Raw genomic sequence first — 21483 nt, 5'->3', positions numbered from 1 at the left:
CTCATCCTGGCATCCCAAGACTTTGCAGAGCAAACCACTGAGAAGCCTTTACCTTTTTTTTTTAATGAGCCAAACTAAAAGCATTATGATCTGTAGATCTCCATACACTATGATAAGGCCACAGCAACTGAATTGATCCATCCTTCTAGCCAAGTTTGTACCTTCAAAGTAAATTTCAAAATAGCTGGCAGATCTTTAGCTCCTGCTCGAGCCCAGAGACTGAAGGCACAGCTCCCCCTGGTCCCATCCCTTCATTCTACCTGGGAACCTGAGTCCGTGCTTAGAGATGTCACTCAGTAGTTACAACTTTGGCCAAATATCCTTGCTGCTTCTCTGGCATTTTAGCTATGTAACAACTCAAGGTTAAAAACAAAAACTTCCCTAAAAAATCTGCAGAGCAAGAATTTGTGAATCCTTCTTAATTTTTCATTTGTATCAATAAGTCTTTCATTCTCAACCAAAATGAAAAAGTCCTGAGTGGGTCAAACAAACGGGTTCTAATTCTGACACTAATTCTGAAGCTACTTCCTGGCAATCTTTTTTTTTTTTGTATTTTTTTTGTCAACAGACCTTTGTTTTGTTTGTTTATTTTTATATGTTGCTGAGAATCAACCCAGTGCCTTATACATGCTAGGCAAATGCTCTACCACTGAGCTACAACCCCAGCCCTCCTGACAATCTTTTTTAAAAATTCTTTATTTTGTTTTTTATTATTAAATTGGTGATTTTTAATTCTCTGAATTAAAATTTTTATCTAAGCTGTTTAAAATAAAAGTTGGAAGCCAGGTGTGGTAGTGCACACCTGTAGTCCCAGCTTTTCCTGAGGCTGAGGCAAGAAGATCCCCTGAACTAACGATTTCGAGACCAGCCTTAGCAACATAGTGATACCATGTATTAAAAATAATAATAGGGCTGGGGATGTGGCTCAAGTGGTAACGTGCTCGCCTGGCATGCGCGGGGCACTGGGTTCGATTCTCAGCACCACATACAAATAAAGATGTTGTGTCCACCAAAAACTAAAAAATAAATATTAAAAAATTCTTTCTCTCTCTCTAAAAATAATAATAATAATCAAAGAAAAGTAGAATGTCTAAATAAAGTCAGTTTCTGTTGCCCTCAAGAGATAAATTATTGCTTTTATTACAAAGAATACTGTGACTAAAGTTGTGTCTTAGATTTTGAAAAGGCTGATTTTAATAACAGGCATATTTTTAAATATTCAAATTAGTTAAATTACATAGAAGGTACAAAATAAAAACTTCATTCATTACAGAAACTTGTCATATTCCCCCAAAATCCATATTCAGGAACTTATTCTACATGCCCATTCCTTCACCAATCACTTAGTAAACATGAACATTATCTCCAAGGTTTATCCCCTTATCCTCAGCTTCTCAGATAGAAGGATTCTCACACCCAAGCCAAGAAAAACTACAAACAGCATCCCGGAATTCGAGGCAGAGAACTTCAACAAACTCACCTCTTCCTCCCAACATAACCTGCACTCCCTCAGGCCCATCTCTAGCTGTGAAAAACAGCCAGTGGCCCACAGCTCAGAATCCTCCTGGACGGGGTGAGGCAGGGAACCGGAGCCCACGCAGCAGAAAGAGCCGGCCCAGGGAGAGAATCAGCCCCAGGTCACAGCGCGACCCGATGCCCCACGGCTTCTTTCCCCCTATTCTAGCAACGGTGAGTCTTCTCCAGTCTCACATAACACAGCTCAACGCAAAGTCCAGCAAGGGCTTCAAACCACAGCCTGGGTGTGAATGTCGCACCTTCACTTGGGACATGAGGGCAGCAGAACTGTTCACTCGGAGACAGTGGAGGACCAGGTCAGCACAGCCGCTCACAGAAAGTGCTGGCTGCGTCCTCCTGCCATACCCTGCTGCTGTTGCAAGCATCTCAGGAATCTACAAGTGCCTTCCAAAGTGATAAGGGCAGCCTCCAGGTTCTGACCAGGTCACCAACCCAACCATCTCCTGAATGACATCTCCCTGGCATGTTGGGACCCGTGAGCTTGTGGAAAGCAGGACAACCCGAGGGAGTGGGGGTACTCCTGAACATGAGCAGGCCATGGGTGCGTGAGGGCAGAGGACACAAGCACCAAAGGGACGGGAGCCACGTATGTCACTTATCTATTCAGAGGTGCCAGGCAAGTGCTCTGCCACCGAGCTATTATTCTTCATCCTCACAACGTTCTCACTTCCTCTTGAGGGTAAATGAAGAATTTGTTCCTGAGAAGGGTTAAGAGGAAGCTGGCTGCAGACTTCCTTCCTTTCTCTGCACGGGGACGCTCTCCCGCTGGGGACGGGCCCTGTGGAGCAGGGCCATGTAAAACACAGCCAGGCTGAGGGACAGGACCCGAGGCCGCTCTGTGGAAATTGTAACTTGGGATAGGAAAAAAACAGGCCGTTTCCAGAACGTTGAGTGCTACAGAAGGAGATTTCCAAGGAGAAACCATTCTCGCTCAATGGTATTATTTCAGGATGACTGGAGGTGGGCCTGCGTCCCCCTCAGACACAGAAACACCTGCTGCTCCCGTCAGGGACATTGCACCTGTGCTCAGGAGAGGCACAGGTGCATTATATAGTCACTCCCCCTGTACAGCCACAGGCTTTGTTCTGATGCGCTGGTCGCATCCTGGTGGCCAGCACTCCCGCATGACATCTTCTCCCACTGGCCGCGTGGCTTCAGAACCAACTGATACTGATCATGGGGGGTCTTCTCCGGGGCCCGAGGTCCCAGCAACAAGCTCTGTCATGTGCACAGAGTCCAACCTCAGTGGAGTGCCAGCGGCCAAGGTGGCCAGAGCCACCTGACAGCAGGAAGTAGACTGGTGGCCTCCTGCAGAGCCCAGGCCTGCTCTGCAAGGCCACCCCAACCCAGGGACCAAGGAGGCCACAGCTCCGGCTGCCCAGCCCACCACGGCCTCGAGTCTGGTCACCTGTTTCCCAGCCAACCTTGGCAGCCACTCTACAGAGGCACCTGGGGCTCAAGGGACACACCTGGCAGACGCAGCCCAGCCAGGAGGAACCAGAGGACACAGGGCCAGACGCCGCCTGTCAGCTGTCTGGCTTAGATCAAGTTTTCTTGTCCCAAAACAGAAATAAAGGGCCTCTTCAAAGCAGACGCAAGGGCGAAACCTCCCGTGGTGCCCACTGGGAGGGAACACAAAATGGCGGCCGCTCTGGCAAAGCATTTCCTCAGCTCAGAGGCCTGGCGCTAGGCCTTTGCCAGCAGACAGGGAAGAGGCTGGACTCTCCTGAGAGCTGGCACCTTCCTGGGGCTTCTGGCCCAGCTCAGGAAGCACAGACTCCGCCTGGCTCCCACACGCTTCCTAGTCCACAGAGCTGGACCTTCAGCATGGGGTAGGGGCAGAAATGGAGGCTCCAGCAGCCTCCAACCAAGGTCTGTCAATCAGGGAAAGGCCGTGCATCTGCCTAAAGCCAAACGGCCTCCTGCCCTCCTGCGCATTTGGCTTGAGCACTTCATAGGTCTCCTGTTTTCTGGGTTTTTAAAAATATTCTGGGCATCCCCTCGACATTGCCATAGCAGGGGTTCCCAGAAGAGCAGCTTCAGAAGAAAACTCAAGGCACAAGACCCCAGCTTTCACACCTTATGACCTCTCATCTTCAGACACCCAGCTCAAGTCCCATCCACTGGGCTGAGGAAGGAAGACACGGAGAAGTCAGAGGTGAAGGGTCATGGCTTAGTCACGCAGATAGGTCAAGACGTTGGCCTCTGCCTCATGCCCAGGTGATAATAATAATGTAAACAATTATAATAATAAGGTAACACTCATTTAGCAAAGGCCCCCCCTGGCACTTATCAGCTCAGCTGATGCTCACAGCAGCCCTGTGGGGATGTTGTTATCCTCAGCTCATAAACGAGAAAACCAGAGTCCAGAGAATTTAGGTAGCTTGCCCAGGTCACACGGCTATTAAGAGGCATGGCTGGGACTTGAACCCGGTTCCACCCTATAGTCAGATCTGCACAGCAATCAAAACAAATAGTTATAATAAGTAAAGCATAAATGAGATAGCAAATATGAATGTGCTTAGTTCTTGGGAATTATTATCATTATTATTCTATTGACCTCTTAAAATTTTGCATTGAATATAGGCCCAGCTTTCGACAGAGAGCCGTTTCCATGTGCTGAATTCCCTGGAACCATGATACTTGGTCATTCTCCATTGAATTATGTGGACTGTGTCATGTTTTGGTTTTTTGTTTTGTTTTTGGTTTGCTACTGAGAATTGAACCCAAGGGCACTTAATAGCTGAGCCACATCCCCATCCCTTTTTATTTTAAGACAGGGTCTCTTTAAGTTACTGAGGCTGGTCTTGAACTTGTCATCCTCCTGCCTCAGCCTCCTGAGTTGCTGGGATTATGGGTATGTACCACCACACCCAGCTAGACTCTGTAAGTCCTCTTGGACCCTTTGTACTTTCAAACATCTTTTGTACAACATACACATGTGTATTATAAATACACAAATATAGATCCATCGTACACATAGGGTTATGATATTTAAATACACACATAGAGAGATCCCAGGTATAACTTTTTAAGATTCTGAAAACAATACTCAGCCTTACTGTCTGAAATACATCCCATCTTTTATTGCAAATGACTTTTCTAATGTTGGTTTTGACCTACAAAGATGATTTTGGAACTAGTGAGTTTGGACCTGCATAGAAGAGCAAGCTCCAGCTACTAATAAAACTTCCCGGATATCCTAAAGGGTAACCCTTTCCAGCACAGCCTGCAGGACTCAGGAACCAACCGGAAAGCACAGAGGAGCTCAGTGTTCTCTGCTGGAGCCAAACGGAGCTCGCCCCGTCTGTACTATCTGTGCATGGACTTTGCAAATAAAGCCTAGAATCCAATATTCTGAAATAACTTAATGAAAACACATTCGACTGCTAAAGTGTCTTTGCCTTGGCTTTCATTGCTTCGATACCCTTGTAAACGGTCGTTCCAACAGGCCTGGCACAAGCATGGCTTTGCACTCCAGAGTAGGCTGGCTGCATTCTGCAGGTCAGCCGTGAGCCCTGAGCTCACAGGCTCCCGGGAAATGGGGGGGCCCTGCAGCATCCCACAACAAAGCGCTAGGCAGCCCTGACTCCTCTGCAGACCAAGGCATCTGCCCAACTCCCCTGCGAGTGTGTTCAAATCTGATCAAGGTGACATCCGTCAGATGTTAACGGAGATGTTCCTGGACAGAACCAGTCACCTGGGAAGAGTGGCGTACAAAACACCCAAGGGGACTAAGAGGAGGGAGAAGAAGAATACGGAGAGGACACCAACTTTGAAAGCACAGCAGGCCTGGTGCAGGAACCATGACCTGAGCAAGCGTGAACCGCCAACAGCCTGGCCTTTTGGAGAAACTCCGACACCAACGATTCAGATGGATCAAAAGGCAGGCATGTTATACACACAGGGCATGGGTGGGAAACCGTCACTTCTACTGCCTCGTTAGGGCCCAAGTGCAGGGAGGGACATCCACGTACAGACTGTCACTGCTGCACAAGTGGACGGCTGGGTCATAGGTTTTTTTTAAAAATTACCAAGCCCTCTTCATTCTGGCCCCTCTTACCAGACTCCCCAGCATCTTCTCCATGAGGCCATCAGAATAATAACTCCTGGGAGCCCTGACCATCTCAGAGGCCAGCGTTAACCAGCTATGGCCTGGCAAGCTGCTCGACCTACTGGGGGCTCCTAAGGGTAAAACTAAACTCCCAGGAAAGACAGGCCCTGCTCCAAGATAGCTTTCTCTTACTCAAAACCACTCCTCCTTTCCTTATTCTTGTGGGTTTCATTAAACCAAGAAGCCCAGGACACTGTAAACGGATTTGCTAGTTTCCATACTTGCTGCCAAATTTCCACTTCTGCAAAACCAATTCAAAAGAGAGAGAGAGAGAGAGAGAGAGAGAGAGAGAGAGAAGATAATCTTCTAGTTCTCCACATGGTGCAATTTATTCAGAACTTGGGGTAAAAAGTTGGAAGGCAAGAAATCAATTGTGGGCAAATAATGTCAAGGTAAATCTACTGTCTTTAGTTTTCAAGTGACTATTTGTCTCAGAATCACTTCCTCTTCCAACTTCTGGAAAGTTTTTTTTTTTTAAAGGTAGACACTGCCAAATAATGGCCTTGTTAAAAGCCAAAGTTTGGTTATTTTAAGGTAATAGTTTTACTATCTTTTAGCTGAAAGAGTTCTCATGAAAATCCATCCAAACCACTAACTTTGTTAAGAATTTTTACGGGTTGACAATATAATACCGCATGCTTCCAGACGTTTGAGGGTTCTATTTTGTGCATTGCTGTGGCTTTTAAGAGAGCAGTTCAATCTGAAGTCAGTGGCAGAGGTGAGGGACAGGGAAGGCGAAGGGGGAGACACTGGAGTGACTCAGGAGAGCAGCACTCCACTAATAGGAAACCAAGCTCCAGGCAGGAGAGGAGGCGTCAGCCGCTGAGCACTAGGTGGAAGAGTTATCTGGAAAGCACAAAACATCTTGCATCTGCTGACTCATTAAAATAGCTCCCTTTCTACGTGCCTTCAGGAGTCAGCTCAGGGATGCACTCAAACACCAATAAGCACCGTGATTTCAGATCCTGAGATAAATTCAGCCCTCCATGAGCCAGAATCCAAGCAGCTGAGAAATTCAAACAACTGGAATTTTTGTGAGAAGCAAAACTACAACCACACAAGGTGACTGGCCAGCTCCCTAAAGACAAGGGCACTGCTCAAAAGCACAAGAGTACAATTTTTAAATACAAAAAAGGTAAGGGCTGGGTTGTGGCTCCGTGGTAGAGCGCTCACCTAGCGCGTGCAAGGCCCTGGGTTCGATCCTTGGCACCACATAAAAATAAATAAATAAAAACAAAAGTATTATGTACAACTAAAAGAAATAAATATTTTTTTTAAAAAATGGTACAAGAATGCGTTGGTCTGCCACATGACCGTAAACCAACACTCAGAAGGGACAGTGGGTGATGCAACTGCATCCGTTCTCATCACATGGAAGTTTCTACCAAAGATCCTCAGGAAAGCTGCTGGACAAAGCTGGTTCCTGATCAATCCACCTGAACGAAGCTTCTACCTGTGGCTTAAACCTTCCAGAAAGGCAGAAGATGCGAATGAACCAGTGTAGCTGAGCTACACGTGCCATCCACAGAGAACCTTGTCCATCTCGGGAGTTCAGGGGCCAAAAGCCTGGGGCTGAGCAAAAACAGACAGCCAGTCTCGGGCCTGCGAACGCTGCACAGGTTACTAGAAAGCAAATCAGCAAACGGGCTATGCCCCTGGAATACCTCACAGTCCTGATAAAACTATCCTCCTTTTCAAATTCCACCACAGCATGTGACAGGTGAATCTGGTGCAGATGGGGTTTAAAATAAATAGGATGGACCACCCTTCCAGTGACTGCTAACACTAAAGGCATGGATGTGTGCACACAAACACACACACACACACACACAAGCTACCCTGGAGATCGTAATAGAGTTTTCAGACATCCCAAAAATTTCTCTTATAAGTTAAAAGAGCATGGCAAAAATATAAAGTTCATGCATGGCTGCCTAGAGAAAATGTTTCTAGTGGAATTAATTATTTGGTCCTTGCAAGCAAAAACACATTTTGCAAACATGCCTGCTAATTTTTCAGAATGACAGCATGAGAATATTTATGCCAGCCTCCCCCTTGCCACCGCTACCTTACCAAAACCCAGGCCAGAACTCAGAAAATGTTATTACCCCAAGAGATGCCATGTGAAATCGGACCTATGGTTCAGTTCACATAAAAGGTTTCTAATCTCGGGCTGAGGTGGTGGTTCAGTAGCGGAGAGCTTGCCTCACACGTGTGAGGCACTGGGTTCGATCCTCAGCACCACACAAAAAATAAATAAACAAGATAAAGATATTGTGTCCATCTATAACTAAAAATATTTTTAAAAAATGATTTCTAATTTCAATAGAACATGAAAAATGCGACACTTAGTATCCCTCACAATCCTATCCATTTCAGTCTATGGGTCAGTGATTTGCCACCAAAGCTAGGGTGGGGGCAGGGCTCCAGGGGTCTGCCAGGAGCTTGGCCTGGACTGCAGGACCTCAGGGCTGGGCCAGGCAGGGCCAGCGATGCTGGGCTCACTCTGAAGCAGTTTCCCTCTCCTCCAGGTGAAATCTATTACAAGCTGCTGTCAAATATGAAAGCTATTTTGGCAGCTGTCCTTCAATCTAAGATGATCATTTCACCAATTAAAAAAAAAAAATGACATTCTCAGCCACACCCACTCCAAGCCCATAACTTCAGAAAGCAGCCCCCAGAGACTGTTGGAATCCTCCCACCTCTGGACACAGGAGTATCAAGCCAGAAAGAAAAGAAAGGCTCCCAGTCTGTCTGTCACCTTCCTGTCTGTCGCATGCATTTGTCCCCAAGGCTGATGGGCTCACGTCATGTGGAGCTGGGCTCCAGGCTGTGTGTGCAGGACAAGGAGCACACTCCCTGACCTGGAGGAGCTCTGGACACCCTGGACACCCTGATAGCTGGGAAGCAGAGATCTATGAAAACTATTTGCAGCAAAATGGCCTTCTGTGTTTCTGGGTCCAAAGGGAAAAGTAGGGAGGAGACCCAAATAAGTCTTTGTTTGAAAAGTCCGGGCAAGTGCTACCCTTTGTCTCAGCTATGGAGCAACTAAGTCCAAGGACCCGGCACTGCCCTTGGTCACACTCATCCCGCCAGGCAGCCCGGCACCATCTTTGCTCCTCTGTGTCAGAATCTTCCGGAGGGGGGATTGGAAGGGCCAGGACTCTGCATTGGAACCAACTCCTGGAATAATTCCTAAGACACACCGACTGGAGCTCTAAACCCGGATCAGACAGACCTATGTGGGAAGCAGAGATGGTTTTCAGAGCTGGAGGAGAAAAGGGGCCCCATTCAAGAGATAGCAAAGATCCTCCAGAGACAGGAAGGAGGTTCCACAAGGCCTAAGCTCTGGACAATCGAGCTGAAGCTGACGGGCCACCCCTGCGGGAGATGACTTCAGCAGCCCTGACCAGTCGCCAAGCCAGCAGCCCTGCTGCGAGTGAGTGGCGAGTCCTTAGGCACACACCCACAGGGGAGAGGAAGCCACCTCCCCTCTCTGTGAGTCAGTGCAGATGAAATTTATTTAACTGCTCTAGAAAAATGAAGGGATGTGCATGCAGGCCCCTGGTGCCATGGAAGAGTTCATTTCCGTGACACACTTCAACAAAGGACAAGGAGCCCAGAAAGAGTCCATCTCAGCCAGCGGGGGGTTTGCCACCCATCCAAGGAGGCCATGCTCTAGGCAGGGGACCCGGCAGTATGAGGTCACTGGGAAGCTGCAGATCATTGGGGGTCAGAAAAACGGAGAAAAATGGGGGGCCAGAGGGAGAGGGGACAGGAGACAGGGAGTCTGGCCGGGCCATACAGATAGGCCCAGCCTTCACCTTCTAAAGCCAGAGTGATGGGCCAGCCTTGCAGGTGAGGGCGCTAAGGCGGTTCTCAGGGTGGGTCCTGGACCAGGAGCATGAGCATCCTCTGTGATCTTGAGGAACATGCAAACAGCCTTAGTTCCTCACTAGCCCATCAGAGCAGCGGCCCGTGAAGCAGCTCATGCGTGGGCCATCCTGACCCACACTCAGGTTTGCACAGGGAAAGGGGGACAGACCTGCAAGAGGGAAGAGAAAAAGCACAGTCAAGGCAGAGAGATGGCCGAGGACGTCCAAGCAAAGAATGTGAAGAACCTCAGGCAGCAGCTGTGGGAACGGGGAAAGGAGTGGTGTGAAAAAATACACAGCAGGTAGAACCCCAGGAGTTGGTGAAGTGGAGATCTGAGAGCCGGGCGGGGTCCAAATGGGTCCAGCTTCATGGCTTGGGCAACTTGCCCTTAAATTAGGTAAAAGAACTAAGAGCTCTTACGTAAGTCACAGATCGATTTGCCAGTGCCTGCCTCAACCTTAAAACACTCAGTCTGTTCCTAAGCCAACTCCGAACCTTCCAGATTCAGAAGATTGCATTTTAAATGCTTTTATGAAACGTCATATCTGGGAGATACACCCATGCGCCTTCTCAGACACAGTCCTCAACCACTCTTCTCGGCAGTGCATCTCGGAAAGCTTTATGAACAGAAATCAATCGGGATTCAAAATCTGGGAAGAATAGGAAGGTTAAAGAAAAATTACTTCTCACGATCCAAAGCGCAGCCATTTGCTGGGGAAAGTATAAACAATGCTTCAGCACTCAGAAGGATTCCAAAAGGAAAGGAAGCACAGTACAGCGACTAATGTAAAACACATGTCAATGGTTGTGCTGCCCAACAACGCTGTTTACCAGGGTTACCGGGCTCAGGATACCTATGGAAAAAAGGCCAATACTTAATTAGCTGTGCTCACAAAGGGATGCTGTACACTGAACCATGGCAGATTCTTCACAAAGCATGCACTCTGGCTCTGTTTTCGTACTTATCATTAACTATGGGTGTGTCTGACGTTCTGGACAAGCAGCCCACTCTGAGGATGTGACTCAGGGGAACTGGGAAGCACCCCATGTCCAGCTCATGTTTTGATGGCCAGTAACATGGAGCTCTGCCCAGCAGGGCTGCATCCTGGAAGGTCCCCCGCTAGGCCATGCAGGAGCATTAACAGTTACCTTCATCCCTCCAGCCTTTGAAATCGCATCAAGCAGCCCACAGCAACCCAGGTTCTGGAGGGGAGGAGCAGGTCCTGACTGCAGCAGGGGGCAGGGGGCAGCACACATGCTTCCCTGAGCCTGTCTACACCTGCATTTGTCCTTATACAGACTCTGGGGTTCCACTACAATTTCCCCAAAAATTCTAAAGTCAGGCTGACTGTACCTCATTAAAGAAAATTAGCACATGAGAAGCTGAAATGTGGCTATTGCCCAATAAGGACCTGCACTCAGCCGTGTCATGTAGCTGGACAATCCTGTGTCCAAGAACTGACTCCCAACTTAAGACCATAACAAACACTTAGGCTGGCCAGCTGTGTTTCAAGCATGTGGTGTTATTGGTTCTTTCCATCTTTATAGGAGGTGTGTGAGGTGGTGATACTATGACCAACATCTTCCTTTTACAGGTGTGGAAATAAGGCCCAGGGTGTTTGATGAAGCATCCAAGATCACACAGCTGGTAAGGGGCAGAACTGGGACTTGGCCTTGGACACGGCGGCCCAGCGGCAAAGGCTCTCCTACTGCTCTCCTCCAGAGAGATGTGGACTGGTGGGACTTGGTCTCTATCTGCAGCCCTGGCTGTTCTCACCCAGCACTCACAAGGCTGGCATGCACACTCAGCCTGGTGTACAAGGGCCCTGCCATACCCTGGGTCCCATCTCCTCACACTGTCTCTGCTCACAGGCCCTGCAACCAACCACCACTCTCGCCCTCTTGGGCATGTTGCAGGTACTAGTCCAGGCCTGGAGTGACACCTGTGGCCAGGCAAGCCCTGCCTGTTGGGCCATCTTCAATATAGATGTCTCTATAAACCTTGGAGCTTCTCCAGGATAGAAGTTCTGCCCCTTCCAACAACAGTGGCTCTTTCTCACCATGAGGCTGAGTGGCCAAGTGGGCTCATCACCAGTTCGGTGGATCTAATCGGCACAGATGGGCCCTGGCTTTGGGGTTTAAGAGGACCTCACCTATTGAAGACTAACGATGTTTCCACTTAAGAACTTTCAACTTGATGGTGGTGCAAAAACCATATGTATTCAAATTTTGAATTCTGATCTTTTCCCAGACTAGGAACACGTGATCTAATCCCTTCCACCACCCCCAGGGTGCCCCAAAATCACAGAGGAAACAACCAGCACCCTCTGCCCTGTGCTGCTAAGGCACGTGTATGCAATGCATTTTCAACTCACACTATTGTCTACCTGACGGTGGGCTCGTGGGGACATTGCCCAACATGAATATATGGTGTCCACCCCAGACAGCAGAGGGGCAGAGGCAGGGCTGCCGGAATCTCTGAACATCTGGGGTTGGAAATACAAAACACAACAGCAAAGACGCTTAGCCCACCACTTGAACTGAACTGGGGTTTGTACGGACATTTGCTGAAAGCGGCTCCATCCCAGGCAGGTACCATGCTGAGCAGTCCCTCAGAATTTTCTTTCTGACAATGAAAGAGACTTGGAGCACGTGAAAAATGGTTCACCGGGAACCAGGAATCAAGGTCTTTGGCTCAGAAACCACATTCTTTCTTGGTAAACAAGATGAAGAAAATCCATCATCTAGCAAGGAAAATAGCGAGAACCCTGTAGTCTATTTTTCCACCACTAAATGGAATGCCGGGGGGCGGGGGGGGGGGTTCTGCTCCTCACAGAGCCAGGCTGGGGTGCCGCAGTTGCTCAGCCTGCCAGCGCTCATCTCTTGTTAACACCCATTGCGCTGGGAGTCGGTCCTGGTTGCTGAGTTCTGGAGGTACCTCCTGCCACTATACGAACACAGGGACGAGAGAGGCTGTCCTGTGCCAGGGGAGGAGTGGGGGAAGTCACCTGGACCCCTCAACATGGAAGGAGGGGTTCGGATGGCCATGTATAAAGCCCTCCTGAGTACCCAGGACTGCGCTAGGGCATCAGGTATCTGTCTACCCAGCTAAATCGTGGCCAGGCACGGTCCTAGGGAGGCACTTTTCAGCTACGTCAAGCAAGGTTTCTAGCAGCTTCTCTCCTCTCAAGATGGGCTGACTTCAGCAGCGACAAGCTCCTCCTCCCTCAAGAGGTGCTGTCCAGGGCTGCACAATTCCGGACAGTCGAGAATGGACTGATATGAATGTCTACGAGACAGAAGGTCAAAATAAACAAGGAAGGTTCTAGAAAGACACACATCTGCAAGGAAGAAAGGAACGGTAGGAGAAAAATAGCAACAGCAGAAAATAAAGCAACATGAAAAAGGAAATAATTGGCTGAATTGGAGAAATGTTATATTTTAGAATCCCGATTTCCTTCCAGTGGTTCTGAGCCCCCATTCACCCCAAATACAAGCAAATTTTGCCAAGTTCATGTAAAATCACTACCACTCAGCTATTTGTCAAAACAGATTAGAGAAAGATTTGCAAAGCTCTCTCATACACATAAGTTATTTATGACAGTACATGAAAGAAAATCTTCCACAGTCAGGTTCTCAGACAAAGAGACCTAGGGACCTCGACAGAGCTGCTGCAAAGCCGAGAAGGGGCAGGGCCACCATGTCCAGGAGATGGCACTCGGGGTGGGCAGAAAGAAGCACATGGCACCAAGAGGGCATTCCCAACGCCTTGGCGCGTGGGCTGCTTGCCTACCATGAAAATGCAGAGTTCACAGCAGTGACCTTCAGTAAAAATCCCCCACGAGCTCTCAGGAAATGCTCCGAAAAATAAATAAGAGTCATCTCTATTGGAAGTGACTGAGCTGTGATGACTGCCTACTACACTGAAAAAATATATAAATAAATAAATAAATATATATATATACACACACACACACACACACATATATTTGATGGTGCTGGGGATGGAACCCAGGGCCTCTCGCAGGCTAGGCACACACTCTACCGCTGAGCCATATCCCCAGCTCCTACCCTGTGAAATTTCCACTCAATGCCTCCCAAGAAATCTTGAGGGATTCTGTTACATCCACTCTAAGGAGAGGGGACTAAAACCCAAATGTACAGACTGAGGAGAAAGCCAGAGTGCAAGAGAGCAACTGTGCCAAGAAGAGGCTTCTCCAAACCCCCATGGGCTCCTGCCTCCCACCTGGTGGCTTCCAGGGGCCAGTGAACACCAGGTCTGCCCACCACACACCAAGCGAGGCTCCCCATCAAACATCCAGCGCAGCATGGCAGTCTGTCCCTTCTCAAAGAAGCCACAGGGTGGCTGTGAAAAACGACACTGTCAAGAGAGTGACCCGTGAGTCGTGTGCATAGGACAGATAGATACATAGAAGGAAACAGGTCAGAGAAAAATCTGGAAACGGGCTAAAGAAACAACTGGAAAAATGAATCAAAACCGTACAGTGACGTATGACATACGATATTGTCCCACTTAGTGCAAATGTAGGATGTCTTAGTGTTAACATTCATTTTACCTTGCCAGGCACGGTGGCGCACGCTTGTAACCCCAGTGACTTGGGAGGCTGAGGCAGGAGGATGGTGAGTGTAAAGCCAGCCTCAGCAATTTAGTGAGGTACTGAAGAACTCAATGAGACCTTGTCTCTAAATAAAATATAAAAAGGGCTGGGGACATGAATCAGTGTTTAAAAGCCAGTGACCAAAAGTCAGTCAGAGATAAGGAAGTACCAAGAACTATACTGTCCCCTTCGGTCGGAAGTGCTTTGAGGCTGGCCAGGAGGGCAAGCACGGCCAGCACCAGCATGTTCCAGGAATATCCTGGCATCCAACCTGTGCACAAGATGGCCAGCTACACCCCTGACCCGGGTCTGCCACCACCCTGGGCAGTGACAGCACCTGACCCTTCCTGATTAAAACAATGAGGCCCCTCTAGAGGTCGTTTTCTGGGGAAACTTTCACAGAGGGTGAAGGATAGCTATCTCAGCCCTCTTTTTTCTCTGCCTCAGTGGAACGTCATCACTTATTTAGCTTAGGAAAAGTGAATCTATGCCACGGGAGATCACCACTGTCCGAATGCTGAGCTAGCAAGAAACATTAGCAGCCCAAACACCGAGGAACAAACTGACCAACCACAAATGCCTGCATGTCACAGTCACATCTCAAAAGCTTGAAGGGACCTGGTGAAAGAATAGAAGGCAGTTCCTTAAGGGACTCTCCAGCTCACACTTGATAGCTTATTCCACTCCCTGAACCTCCTTCTAGTCATTTCTAAACATTTGTTCAAGGAAATCTGAATTTTGAAATCATGAGAGCAAAATGTAAGTAAGTAGCCAATTTGGTGACCATGAAAAATCTTCAATGAAATGATACCTGGGGCACTTCCAACCACTGCTCCTTATCAGCAGATTCTGCTTAAATGCTAACCAAAAAAAAAAAAAAGTTTCATAAACTTCACTGATTAAGACTGATTAGGAGTTTAAAAAAGAAAACTCCAACCATCCCTTAGCCACGTGCTTGTTCATTGTCAAGCAAATAATCTGGGAGCAGAGGGGGTAGCAGGGCTGCTGGCGGGAAGAGGTCCCTGTCTGCTGCGGAACTCAGCAATCTTCAGCCATTTGTCTTGGTTGGGGGAAAAAATAGATTTGGGAGAAGGAAGTTTCTTTTCTGAACAGTAGGTAAAAAGGAACAGAAGCTGAGGCTGGGAATGAGATGCCTCTCAACCTCCGTCTGGCCGCTGTCTGTTCCCTGACCTTTACCCATCATCGTCCACCTACCACCACTGCCGCTGTTGCAGCCTGGGGCTTCTCAACGCAGCCAAGTGGACATTCAGGACTAGGTGAGCCTTGGCTGTGGCTGTGCTGGGCACAGCAGGGTGTCTGGCAGCATCCTGGACCTAGACGCCAGGGGCAGCTCCTGCCTTCCAGTCGTGACGACCAAAAATGCCCCCAGACCTCCAGCGATGTCCTCTGAGAGGTAAAACCGCCCCTCCTTGAGAATTGCTGCCGCAAAGCAGCCTGAACAACCTTGTGATCATTAATTTTTCACAGTCCAAGTCCACAGGCTGCACGTCCGACCCCAGATGTGATGACCACAGGGCACAGGTCTGCCAGGAGCGCACAGCAAGGAGACCGGGCAGCTGGGGGGGGGGGGTGACCCACAGCTCGGGTCCACTCACAGCGTCCCCCTGAGGCTGCAGACATCATAAAAGAACAAAAGGACTGGCACTGCAGTCCTCTCTCATGCCATCCCAGGAACGGTGAAATATCAAACTTGCGCCTCAAAATGAAGCTCATTAAAAGGGAGACGACTTCCAAACCACAGCTTTCCCATAGGAAGCAGGCCGTTTTCACCCTTTAACAATCGGGCCAGCAGCACGTGGGCCAGGACCCTCCAGCCACAGCACGAGGCCGTGCACACACACACCCCCTCCCAGACGCCGAGCGGCAGCACATTCTAACTGGAAATGATTTGTGACAGCTCATAAACAGCCCTGGATGCAAACCATTGTCAAAGGAGGTATTAACAAATTTGCACTTCTCCGGTTCCCACACAGGCAATTTTCTCATCACTCTGACAAGAGAAATGTTTAAGGAAAAGGCAACAAACAGTTCTGAGATCTTTGGGCAATGTTTTCCAAATAAGTGCATGCTTCCATCAAACAGCGACTCTCAACGTGAGTCTCCCTCCCCTGCACGTGCACCTGCTCCTCTGCTCCTCGGAGCCCAGCCACCTGGGCTTCCCCTCCACTCACCTCACCCCTGCTTAGGACCCTCCCAGAGAAGGGGGGAGGCTCTGATTCCATAACAGCACACATACCCGCTTGCATGGGGTCTCGTTTTCAAAGGGCTCTCTGAAAAAGCATGGATGGGGTGCCACACCACGGGAGATGCCACAGGTTGACTTGTAACTCGACCCAAGCATCCAGCGCTGTTCACACCTGCTGACGTTCATCGGATTTAAACCCAGCTGCTCTAGTAAAATACTGAACCCAAGGCGAGAAGTCTTCAGAACCCCTTTAAACCGTGCTGACCCAGTATTTCTCAAACTCTAAAATGCACCCAAATCCCCTGGTGATCTTGTTAAAAGGCGGGTTTTGATCAGGGGTCAGACCTGGGCTTAGACTACATTGCCAATCTGTGCTCCAGCTGATCTGTGATCACAGGAGGGGCACTTGGATAATAGAGCTGGGAAAGGAACCCTAATTTTTTTTTAAAGATAGAAGGACTTACTATGTTGCGCAGGCTGGCCCACACTCCTAGGCTCAGGAGATTTTCCCAGCACAGCCTCTGGAGCAGTTGGGACTATGCCCAGCTTAGGGACCCCTAACTTAAAAGAAAAGCAATTTCTACTCCCAACATGGAGAGGAGCCACCTCAAATATCAAGAGGATGTTTTTAGAGAAGGGAACCAGATTTGAATCCATGCAAACTTCCCACTGCATCCAGGGCAGTTCATGGATCTGTGTTCTATCAACATATATAATCTCTGTTCTAACTTTCAGTAGAACGATAGTGCATTCAAACCTTGTGTGAGCTGGACACAGTGATGCATGCCTGTAATCCCAGTGTTTGGGGAGAACTGAGGCAGGAGGATCCCAAATTCAAAATCAGCCTTGGCAATTTAATAAGACCCTGGCTCAAAATAAAAATGGGCTATGGATGCAGTTCAGTGGTAAGGTGCACCTGTGTTCAATCCCCAGGACAAAAAAAAAAAAAAAAAACAAACAAAGAAAGAAACCTTTTATGTACACAGCACCCTTTCCCTTGGGGAATCAAAGTGCTTTAGATACAATCTTTCTTGAAAAGGAATTCATTTGATTTCTGCACAACCATTAATACTTCTGATGTCCTAAATAAGTGATACATTGTTTTCTAAAAGGTTAGCAGGCACAAGGGTGAGACAGGAACAAGATGACAATGATGGAAGAAAGGCCAGAATAATACTGATACTAGGAAGAAATTCTCTCCTTACAACAAAGACAATGATCAAAGCTGCTGCCTCCCTAACCTTCCCCACTCTGATAAAATCCAACAGCACCAGGTGCTGGGGCAGAAACCTGAACACATCCTCATCTTCCAGGGCCCACCTCTCACCCTCCCGCTCCTCCTTCCAGCTTTAGCACCCTGACCTAACACCGCAGCAGCCCCAAGGCATCTCCCACTCTTCCCCCCCACCACCCCTATCCTGCAGGCTGTTCCCCTGAGACCCTTCCCCTCCTGAAACCTCAGGCAAGACACGGCTCTGCTCCAAGCCTGGAGGGCCTCCCATTCTACTCGAGCCCTGCTGGGCCCTACAGGACCTCACACACCTGCACACACTCACGCATGCACACACATCCATACCTGGCCTCTGGTCCCCTGTTCCTCTCTAGCCTCTTGACCTCAAGCACTCCAGGGGAGCTCTGGCTCAAAGTCTTTGCAGAGTTTCTCCAGCCTAAAATCTCCCCAAGGACCCACATGGGTGGCTTCCTGCTCAAATGCTACCTTCTCAATGAAGCGCTCCCTGACCCTTATCCAGCAAACCCCATTTGGAGTTGAGTTTTTTCTCATCTCCTTCTGCCTCTCAAAAACAAACCTTAGTACCTGGGAAGGACTCGGCACCGGCCATCTAGCTGCACTTCCCAGGTGTGTGAGCAACTGGAGGCAGACTGAAACCTGCATCCCACAGCCTCAGCGCCTGGCACATCTGCCTGGTGTAGTCTGCCCTTCCTTCACTGCTCACGGGTTCAGCCATCACTCATGGACCTATTTAGTGAATATCCCACACCAACTTGGAGCGCCAGGCCCGTCCCCGGGGCATCAGGAGACACAGATGGATGAATCTAGCCTCGTTTCACAGAACCCATCATTACATGTGGACCAGGAACAAATTTTCAATATTTTCTGCTACTATCATTTTATCTTATGATTGCTTTTCACTCTCGATGCTCTAGTAAATGGAAAGAACTGGGTGTTTTTAATGTTTCTCTTTTTTTAATGCTTCTTATCTGTGGGCATTTTTGTGTCTTAAGGCTCACCCTAGTCAGAGCAGGAACACACTCAGTTCTACAGCAGTCAAGAATGGGAAGATGTGTGGGATTTACCTACAAGGGCAAAAATTACGGCTCACTGGAGCTGTAAGCTCAGCCATGGCCCAGATAAACTGGGAACCCATCCTCTCTGCACCTTCAATGGGAGCCCTTTCTACATCCACCCACCCAGTCTCCATATAGCAGCCAAGTGAAAAGCGACCCTGTCATCCACTGCTTAAAACAATCCAATGGCTTCTCAAGGCCTATAGGGTCCCACTTGATCTGTGCTAGGCAGCTTCCCGTCACTGACAAAATGCCTGAGATAATCACCTACAAGGAGGAAAGGTCCGTTTGGCTTGTGATTTCAGTGGTCTCAGTCTATCTTCACTTGGCCCTGTTGCTTTGTACCTGTGGCAGCACAGTACCTCATGTGGGAGCACAAGATAGAGGAGCACTGTTCCCCTTGTGGTGACCGGGGAGCAAAGAGAGAGAGACAGGAGGCAGCTGGGTCCCCACATCCCCGTCAAGGGCTATCACCAACGACCTAACTTCCTTCCACTGGGCTCCACCATCTCCAATAGTGCCACAAGCTGGGGACCAACCCTTTGACACAGGGGCATCTGGGGGACACAGGGGCCTCTAGGTGACACTCTAGATCCAAATCATAGCATGGTTTCAGAAAAGAAAACCTTTAACTGTCTACAGGACCCTGGTTCCTCACCCCAGCAGCCCTGGCCCTCCATGCTCCCTCCTGTCCAGCTGCTTGGGCAGCTCCCTCTGCCCAGGAAGGGCTCTCCATCTTCATTGTGGGACATCTGTTTCCTGTCAGGTGGCAGCCCCACCACCTTCCTCCGCAGGTGACCCCAAGCCATGACATAGCCCACGTCTGCACCTCCCTGGGGCCTCGGGCTTATGCTTCATAGCTCCCTCCAGCAGCAGGTCTCCCTAGGTCCATCCGAGCTCTGACTCCTAGGAACCCCCCACAGCCTTCCACCTCTTCAGAGCCAGCCCGAGGATAGGGCCTTGTCTCCAGGGCCGAGCACGCACTCCACGCCCAGTAAGCAAGCTGCCCAGAGGCCTCTCTGTCCTCCTAATGGAGATTTGCTGTCAGAAACTCCCCCCAGTGAGTTTCCTATTCAGTGACACCTGAGAGCACAGGAGCGAGGGCAGCCCTGGGCCCAACGATGCCCTGATCTCTTGAGAGAGCTTGTGCTCACTTCGAAGGAAAAAGTAAGGAAAGCACTGTCAGTTCTGACCATCAGGCCTTTAAGAGAACATGAAAAAGATGACTCCAAATTCCAGACTCTTCTGTTTTCTTTGAACACATTTCTGTCCGCCCCCCCATCCACTGCTGCCCATGTGCAGAACTCAAAGGGGAGCACACCCTGTGCCTCCATGACAAATGAACCCCAGTTCACAGCTGCACCCCATCTATCCAGACGGCCTTGGCTGCTGGTGTGCGACCAGGCACAGGACAGAGTGTCCAGCCCCCCTGGAGTTCGTCCACCAAGCAGGCTCAGGAAGTCCCTCCAGAGGGTCAGAGGGGAAGGAAAACGGAACTCCTAAAATATTACTCTTCCTAGAATGCTATTACACCTCTAAAAAGAGGGAGAGTACGTGGCACATTTTCCTAAGCAGCCTAAGCCTGTTCGCGCCCTGCGTGGCAGAGCACAGCCAACTGTGTCTGGCGTCCCCCATGACAACTGCTTGTCACGTGTAGGCTCCAGGCGAGAGCCCCAGTCAGGCTCCTGCTGCCCGTTTTCCCAGCATACAGCTGCTGGCAGCCTGTGGGCAGGTGCGATGTCTGACACTCGGCCCGGCCCGTCCCCTCCCTTCTGCTGTCGCCTCACGGCTTCTGACAGTGCAGCAGGACTGAAGGCGTCCACCACAGCAGGACTCCTTGGAGACCAGGGCCAGACAACTTGGTCACGCATCTGCAGCCCAGGCTGGCAGAGAAAACCCTTCAGACTAGGGAGGAGGAGCGAGAGACAGGAGGCAGGCCTGCACCTTGGACCCTCAGGCCCGTCTTCTCGGCGAGCATACGCCTATTTCATGCCATCTGCTCACTAAGCCTCGTAGTGCAGCCAGTGGTTTGGAAAACTAGCAAACACCAAGATGCAGTATAAAGAGAGGAAGAGCATGTGGAGACTACGTGGATCCCGTCCTGGGGACAGGCATCCTCTGCACGGGACCTTAGAGCCAGGCATCCGGTGCAGAAACTGCTGTGGGTGTGGTGGGACGATGGCAAACGCAGCCGTCTCCAAAGCTTTGCATAAGGAGGTCTCAGCTGTCATAGAAACCAGTGGCATCTTAGTCTCTCACACTGGCTTCCACTTGCAAGGGTCGGACCCCTCGTCCTCCATACCTACAGCAGTCCCACCAAGCCCGACCCTGCACTGGGGACCCACCCATACTAACATCACGACCGCAGGGCTGCCCCATGGTCCCTCTCACTGCTTCTACTTGTAATTATAGGAATACTAACCAACGGCCACCAGCAGCCCACCCTTGTGCATTAGTGCCACCTGTAGTTGGCCACCTGATGGACGGGGGCTGGGGCCTGCCCTGTGCGGAGCATGCGCAGTGGAAGGAGCGTCGAGCTTTCATTCAGAACCTCTTGTACAGCAAGGGGCCATTCCGATACTGACTGGAGGACCCACTGCCCTGCTAACAGTCTTACTTCACAGAGCCACACAAGCAGCATTCTTTTCCATTTGTTACTTTTAGCCACTGGGGTTGAGTTGTCATGGAAGCACTTGCTAGTTTTGAAGACCAGTACCAGAAGCAACCAAGGAATTGAATTCTACATTCAGGTTAAGCAATTGTTCTTCAAGATACCAGCTCCTTAAAATGTAAGGGCTTAACGCTGGACGCCAGGAGGAGCCGTCCAC

At 49.5% G+C, this 21483-nt stretch overlaps 1 protein-coding gene across 3 annotated transcripts in view; it reads right to left on the bottom strand.

Moving 5' to 3' along the window:
• Ldlrad4 (low density lipoprotein receptor class A domain containing 4) overlaps positions 1-21483 on the bottom strand; it is a 369921-nt gene that overhangs the window by 319050 nt on the left and 29388 nt on the right. The window lies entirely within an intron of this gene.

Source organism: Marmota monax, unplaced genomic scaffold (assembly GCF_021218885.2).
Source record: "Marmota monax isolate L192 unplaced genomic scaffold, Marmota_monax_Labrador192_F-V1.1 WCK01_AAM20220418_F8-fsc00180, whole genome shotgun sequence".
Lineage (NCBI taxonomy): Eukaryota > Metazoa > Chordata > Mammalia > Rodentia > Sciuridae > Marmota > Marmota monax.
This window is presented reverse-complemented; position numbering and strand designations above follow the sequence as displayed.